Source organism: Beta vulgaris, chromosome 2 (genome assembly GCF_026745355.1).
Source record: "Beta vulgaris subsp. vulgaris cultivar EL10 chromosome 2, EL10.2, whole genome shotgun sequence".
Taxonomy (NCBI): domain Eukaryota; kingdom Viridiplantae; phylum Streptophyta; class Magnoliopsida; order Caryophyllales; family Amaranthaceae; genus Beta; species Beta vulgaris.
Genome location: NC_079203.1, coordinates 22,004,827 through 22,012,318, shown reverse-complemented (window position 1 = coordinate 22,012,318; position 7,492 = coordinate 22,004,827). Strand labels below are relative to the sequence as shown.

At 42.2% G+C, this 7,492-nt stretch overlaps 1 long non-coding RNA gene across 1 annotated transcript; it reads left to right on the top strand.

Annotated features, from left to right (window-relative positions):
* The first annotated feature begins 299 nt into the window (after positions 1-299).
* On the top strand, positions 300-731 carry LOC130590586 (uncharacterized). The gene is made up of 3 exons (XR_008968435.1): positions 300-388; positions 473-583; positions 665-731. It is a non-coding gene; the product is annotated as an uncharacterized LOC130590586 (long non-coding RNA).
* Positions 732-7,492: the final 6,761 nt, after the last annotated feature.

The window sequence follows — 7,492 nt, the reverse complement described above, 5'->3', positions numbered from 1 at the left end:
TCGACCTTCATTTCTAAGGTTGATATTAAAGAATTCTTACTTGGGGACGAGTTGAATGTTTCCATGATACAAACATTCATGAGGTAATACTTTATTAGTATATTTAAATTAATAAATATACATATATGCCTTAATTAAGTAGTATTCAATCCAACTAATAATAACTTCTATAATAAGTAAGTTTTATTTTTATCAATATGAATTCTCAGGCTATTATACAATGATTTGAGGCAATCTAGTCAGCAATGTTTGGTTGGTTATGTCCAAGCTTTGTACGAGATAACAGTTGCGTAAAAAAAGAAGAGGAGGTGAAAGCATATCTCAAGGATTCTTTGAACGCATGTTCTCGTATTGGATATAAGATCATTCTTCTTCCTTACATTGAATCGTATGCTCCTTAAACTCACTTTTTAATTAATTAAATTGACCTATTAGTTGTTCTACGATAAGAATAACATTTTTATTGTTGTAGGAACCATTGGACACTGATTGCAATATGTTTGTCACGTAACGAAGTCTACCACTTTGATTCTTTGCGTAAAGGAACAATACGGTCCTTACTAGTCAAATCATTGTTAAATAGGTAGCCTAATCGAAACTATTGCACACTTAGCTTATTAAATATTAAATGTACATCTAATCTTATAATAATCTATTGATGTAGTGTGATGAAGAAGCGTACTGCATCTGGACTTCGACAAGGAAAACCTCCTGTTTGGTATTTAGTCGAGGTAACATGAGTAATTTTTGCATCCTTTTATAGAAACACATAATACACATCTAACATGTCATTTATTGCATCTTTGGTGAATTTTAGTGTCCGGTACAAGAAGGTGGACTTGCGTGTGGGATGCAACGAATTGCTTTCATACTTGCATTAAAGTATAGGATATTGAATATAGTCTTAATACGCTCGGCCAGAGTAGCTGGAGGGTTCGTCTAAAGAATGACAAGACGAACTGTTTTGATACTTGGCAGAAATATTAAATCATGAATCAAGGCGTTTTATGCAATAAAATGCAAAGCAGTGGAGATTGAAAAAGATAACTTTTCATAGATAGAAGAAATGATTACAAACTAATCTAAAAAGCTACAACTATAAAAAGGCCTGCGGCCGAGAGAGGGAAATGGGAAAAGCTAAGCCTCGGGAGAAATGTCGTTCTCTTCGTCCTGGGCTTCAGTTTCATCCTCTTCCTCGTCTTCTGACGACTCTTGGAAGATGGGGAGTTCCACCCCTTTGATGGTAGCCTTGTGCAGGCTTTCCTGAAATTCCAGTCGACGGACATACCTAGGGACGTCCTCCTCTACGGCCAGCATTTCAAAGGCCTGCACATCCCAGGCCTTCGAAGTGTTGATTACTTCGTTCATAGCTTCCTTGGCCGCCTCCTCAGTGGCCGAAAGCTCCAGTTTCAGCATGTGCCCCTTTCCTCGGAGAAAACGGTTTTCTCTCCTAAGTTCCGCCGCGGCCACCAAGGCCACGTCCCTCTCCTGACGAATGGCATCCTTCTCGTCTAGGAGACTGGTCAGCCGGAGGAGATAGTTCTTGATTTGGGCCTCCATCTCAGCCGACCGTTTTTCCCAGGCCGTTTTTGACTGCTGGTGCAGTAGCTCCTGCTCGACCATGGAATACTGGGCATGGTTGGCAGCCTTAGTAACATCAGCAATGAGTTTCTTGTTCTCTTTTCTCAGTTGCCGAGCCCAGTCTTCGGCCATATAGCTGCGAGCAAAGAGCTGTCAAAAGAAAAATGGGAAGTGTTAGGACGGATGCAAAATTGAGAGAAATATATCTAAGTATGAAGTTTTAAAGCGTGTAAAGGAAACTTACCTCTGCAGCCAGTTGAGACATGCAACCAACATGTCCTGATGAAGCTCCCCTCAAACCCTTGGTGTAGGTTTCTGGGAAGCATTTGAAAAGCTCCAGCTTGAGCTTCTCTCTGTCTGCCGAGCTCATCTTCGAAAAAGCAGCCGAAGATTCGTCGTCAGAAAGAATTGGAGAGCCGGCCGGAGCTTCATCAGCTTTGCCCTTCCCCTTATCTGAAAGAGGTGACTCGTCAGTATTTCTGACGGGTATAACGATAGTCTGACGGTTGGAGGGACTCATTGGCCGCCCGCCAACCCGAAGGGTTCTAACGACATTTGAGTAATAAGACTCACCAGAGGAACGGGAGGCCGTCCTATATGCCTCCGGCATTTGGCATACCAGTTTGGCCACCGGACCTGAGTAGGCTGACCCGTCCACAGCCGCGTCCATATCAATGATCGGCTGATCAGTGGCAGAAGGACCGGAAGGACCGGTGTAAGTCACCATGGCCAAATCGTCAGCCATGGGAAGCTCGTCCTTGGCCAGAGCTTCCTCCTTGACCGGAATCTCTATATCGACCTTGGGTATCGGCCGAGATGTCTTCTTTTTCTTGGCCGTAAAACCCTTGGCCTTTTTAGGAGGAGGGGCCTCGCTAGCGTTGGCCGGTCCCTGCTTCGCAGTCGGCTTCTCCGTCAACGCCTTAAACGTTGGGGCATTTTTCTGAAAAAACAAAGCAAAATCAGGAGAAGTGGGAGCTCGTCCGAGAAATTTAAAAACGCTCTGTTTCTCAAAGGTGCAAGGCGTCAAAAAAAAATCATCAGGACGATTTGCTCTTCGAATTAGCAAGGCGTCAAAAAATTATCAGGACGGTTTGCCTTCGAGGAAGCAAAGCGTCCAGAACAAAATCAGGACGATTTGCTCTTCGAAGAAGCAAGGCGTCCAAAATAATTTCAGGACGATCTGCTCCTTGGAGAGGCAAGGCGTCCAGAATGGAGTTAGGACGACTTGCTTCAGGAAGAACGAACTCGTCCAGAGTCAGCACTGGACGTTTCAAAAAAAAAAAAAAAAAAAAAAAAAAAAAAAAGAGAAGGCCTACCAGTGTGTCAGCCCTTTTTTCAGCTCCAGTCTTGCTGAACTCCTTCTAGAGGGAGTCGGTGAACTTGGACGCTCTCATATCACCTTTCCAAGATTTTCGTAGTTTTGCCTTGGCCGAATCTGCATAAGAAAAAAGAGCTTGGTGAAATTCTAAAACACAAGACGAAGGAGTTTACTTTGAGTTTCAAAGAGTATACCTCTATCCGCGGCCGGCCTCAACCCGGCCGCGACCAAGAAATCGTCGCTGTAAAACATCTCCTTGAAAGGGATCCAGTTGGACGGACCTTTAAAGGAGACGTCATCGATGGAATACTCTGAAATTTTAAAGCATTCCATCAGATGCTCAGCCGAGCTGTCCTCCAGCTCCAGAAAGGACGTTGTTCGTCCTGTATTAGTAGCACTCCGGCTAGTATAGCGGTATCGTCTGGCTACCGCCTCGTTTGGAGCTTGGACGAACAGGAACTCGGCTTTCCAAGCATGCATCTTGGACGTTTTGTCCCAAGACGTCATAAAGCCTTGCCGATTGCAAACACTCACCCAAGCCCCATTAATAGTTTTGGGGACTTTGGAGACGTAGTGCATTTGTGAGAAGGCCGCCATGGATGGCTCGACGCCCTTAAGCTCACAGACGGCTATAAAAGTTAAAATATTTTGCCATGAATTGGGGGCAAGCTGATTGAGTCCTATGTTGTAGTAATAAAGAAGCCTAGTGATGGAAGGATGAAGTGAAAAGCGAAGTCCGGCATCTAAGGCCAGACGATAAACAGAAAAATGGCCAGCAGGAGCACTAACAATAGTGTCCTCCCGGCCAGGAAGAACAAGCCGATACCCCGGCATGGGTATGGCTGAAGAAAGGTGGTCTAAATGGCGACCTACTCGTCCTAACCAGCCACTTTCGGCCAGGATGTATCGAGGGTCCGACAGGGGGCCAAGACGCCGCCTTATCTCAGAAGAGGTAGTGGATGGCTCGTCTGAGTCGCTACCAGCAGCAGAAGAGCTTTCGGCCTCATTCGACTCATCGGAGGCCACCCTTGGATTCGACGGGTTAGGCTCTGGGGAGCCTTAAACTTCAGACTCTTCCTGGACGAGGTCAGGAGATGGGTTTTGATTGGCAGGACGAGTGCTCTGGATCTCTCGCTCTCCATCAGCGGGAATCCGTCCAGTTGATTCCTCTCTTTCTGAGCTAGAGGCCGGCATGTTAACCCCTCTTCTGATACGAGCCGTCTACTTGACGCGCCAGATTACCCTGCACAGGTAAAGACTGGGTCGTCTGACTTTGCCGTCCATGGCTAAAGAAAAAGAATGCATGTCCGGCCGAGATAGGTCCAACTCTAGAAGATGCCGAGGAAGTCAGGCCCTCTGTTCTAGGGTTAGCACCAACCCTTGAGCGGCCGGGATTGTTCGATGAAGAGGACGAATCCATTTTCTTAAAATATGCTTGAAAATATAAAGGAAATGAATGAAGAAATACCTGTAGATGAAAGCTCGGACGAATGTCAAGGACGAGTTGAAATCTCGGACGAGCGGAGTAGCAGTTTGCAAGAACTTGGACGGGAGTAGTTTCTCTCTCTAAAAGCTCAGTAAAAATTGCGGAGTCTCTCTCTCTCTAGAAAATTTCTCAGCAATGTTAAAATGATTCCAGAAACGACAAGGTCACATATTTATAGAGGGGTGAAAATGACCCCCCCATCCGGTAAAAATAACCGTTGCTTCTGAGAGTTGACCTGTGGAGACCGGCAAAATGGCGCCTCTTTTTTGAAAAAGAGAGGGGCAGTTCCAGGTCGGTTAAAAGAGGAAGATTAGCGTCTTGGTGCTAAGGAAATAATAACTCCCTCTTTTAAGGGGCAAATGTTGTAGCCTAAAAATCAACGGCTACCCTTATGGCACGTGGTGCTATCCCAGCCCTACATGTGGCATCTGTTTAGGCCAAGGAAAGTACAAAGGTCTGCAAATTCTGTGGGCTAAAGTACACTTTCCTAAGGAAAAGGTGTATTGAAAAGCTCCCTTATGGCCCTAAAATTGTACTTAGGCCTACTGAAGTAGAGCCTGATTCAGCTAAAAGGTAATATGTACTAACCAATCAGCGCTTGCCACGTGTCCTGATATTATTGCTTAGCCAATCAGATGCTCCCAAATTAGGGTGACATCAAGGTACAGTAGTCATTTCAAACAGTATAAATAGTCCTAGATTTCACGTGTCCTGTTATTCTGCCATAAATTCTTCTCTCTCTCTCTACTTTCTCTTTCTAAAAGTTCCTTCACATCCCTGTTATCTGACTTAAGCATCGGAGGGGGAAATACCACCCAAACCTCCTGGGTGGTCCCTTTTTTGCAGGTTGCTGGTCAGAAGTTTGCATTGGGATTTGAGCCAATCATTGTTGCACAAGTCTCCAGTTTTAGAACCTATCATTGGGAGTTGTGATATTTAATTACTAAGTTTTATACTACGTAACAGCTGCATTTTTTTTTGTTTAACTATCATGTCCAAAAATAAACCACATGTGTTAATAGCATATTAATAGAAAATTTACATAATTAAGCATTATAATTGCGTTTTACAATATGCAGAAACATAATCACAATAATTCCTACTAAAACTGTTATAAGTATCATTCCCCAATAAAACATGACCTTCAACTGCCTGAAAGATTCTAGAAGATCTGGTGTGTCGTTTTGAGGACGACGGTTTCCGACATTATTCATGGTGGCCAAAAATAGTGGAGATAAAATTTGTGAAGTTTTATGAGAGAGAAAATTTTATGGGGTAGAAGTGAGTGAGGCGGACGAGAAAATGAGAAGGGTTAAAATCCCTTTTATAGTGGTGTAAAAATACCATTCACATTTAACAGGTAAGATATATACTGATATGTAATACATAACGTGTTTACAAAACAGAAAATAAAGTGTTACTTTAGGAAATGATAATAATTAGTTCCCCAAAAATTAGTTAACGTATGTTTATGACTAATTCATGGTTTCAGATATTAGATAATAGTCATGCCATTTATTGTCTAAAGTGGCTTTTATATATGCTTTTAAGTCCAAAAGAAAAAATAACAAAGGCATTAAAAATACTTGCAATAAATTAGCCTGAGTTATAAGACTCATCTATCTTCTGCTTATGTTTTTTATGGCTCTTTGTCAGCATTTGTCTACCCACTCAAGGAAAAAAAAAAAAGACAACATAACTTTGGATTCCTTAACTAACGTACAAACTTTACTTTGAAAACCCACCCCCTTTTTTTTATAAAAAAAATATTAAAACTAACTATGAAAAAAGGGGACATGCATTCAATAGCAATCAGAAGAGAACAACTGCACAAGTTAAGGGGACATGAAAAAGGGGACATGCATTTAATAGTAATCAGAAGAAAGCAAATGCACAAGTCAAGTCAAGGGAAAGAAAAATTTGACAGATGCGTATAGTAATGCATTAGAATACAAATCTTTAAGTTAGTGTTGGAAATAGGTGAACACAATTAACAAGAACAAGTCATCAGATTATGACATTATGTGTCATCATAAGGGCATTATAACTAGTAGGCTTTTACAATTTATAGAAAAACTGAAGATAGATGCTATAAGTTGTTTCATTTCTGTGCAAAGAAAAACTAGCTACTCCTTTCATCATTTTCTTTCAATGCTTTCTCCCTCCCCCTTTTTTTTTCCACGGTTAAAAAGAAATACAAGACATAAATAACAAACAAGAAAGAAAATAGCAGGTAGCTCCACCATTATAGCTATTTTCCGGCAAAAGAATTCATCATCTTTGTAGTGTAAGCCGTCCATCCAGGCGGCGGAGTCCGTCCATTTAGGCGGCAAGTGCAACGTAATAGCCCGTCCATATAGCCTGTCCATATAGCCTGCTTTGCAAGATCTCTACCCTCCATGAAGGTGGCGTGACTTGCTTGGCGGCGGCTGAGCCGATACCGCCAGTTAATTACTTTGCCGTCGCTTGTTGCTGACGGAAGGACCCTCATCATCCCTACTCCTTTTATTATTATTATTAAGAGTTTGCCGGATTTCAGTTGGTGGTTCCGGAGGAGGGTTATCATTGAGGTTAGGGACGGTGGTTTGTCGGCTTTCACCGACGTGGCTATTAATGTTAGTATTATGGCGTTGGGGTGTACTACCAACTCCTCGTGCCGGGTTTGTGGTGCAAGGTAAACTATTACGTTCTATGATAAAATATATACTACAAAGAGATACATTGTTTAGAATAGTATTGATCCCATTACACTGGTGATCCATTTTTTTTTTTGAAAAAAAATTAGTAGCAATTGAGAAGAACTACCTTTTGATAGTAGAGCGAAATGGTGCTGATAACGTGTTGTATTATAGAGAAATTTTAAGCAAGATTGGAGAGTAAGCTCTTGTTGTTGTGTTATTCATTTTCTCCCGCGAAGTGCGGTATATATAGTGCCGGGTGAATAATTCACCCAGTGATACATCATATCACTGCATAACTGCAGTGTAGTGTCTAATCATGGGCGGTGCCGTTTTATCCGTTCACTGTTTACATAGAATATTACAACAGTAGGGCGTTAGTAAAGAATTTTAAGACTAATAGCAATAATAAAGAAAAACGAAAATAGA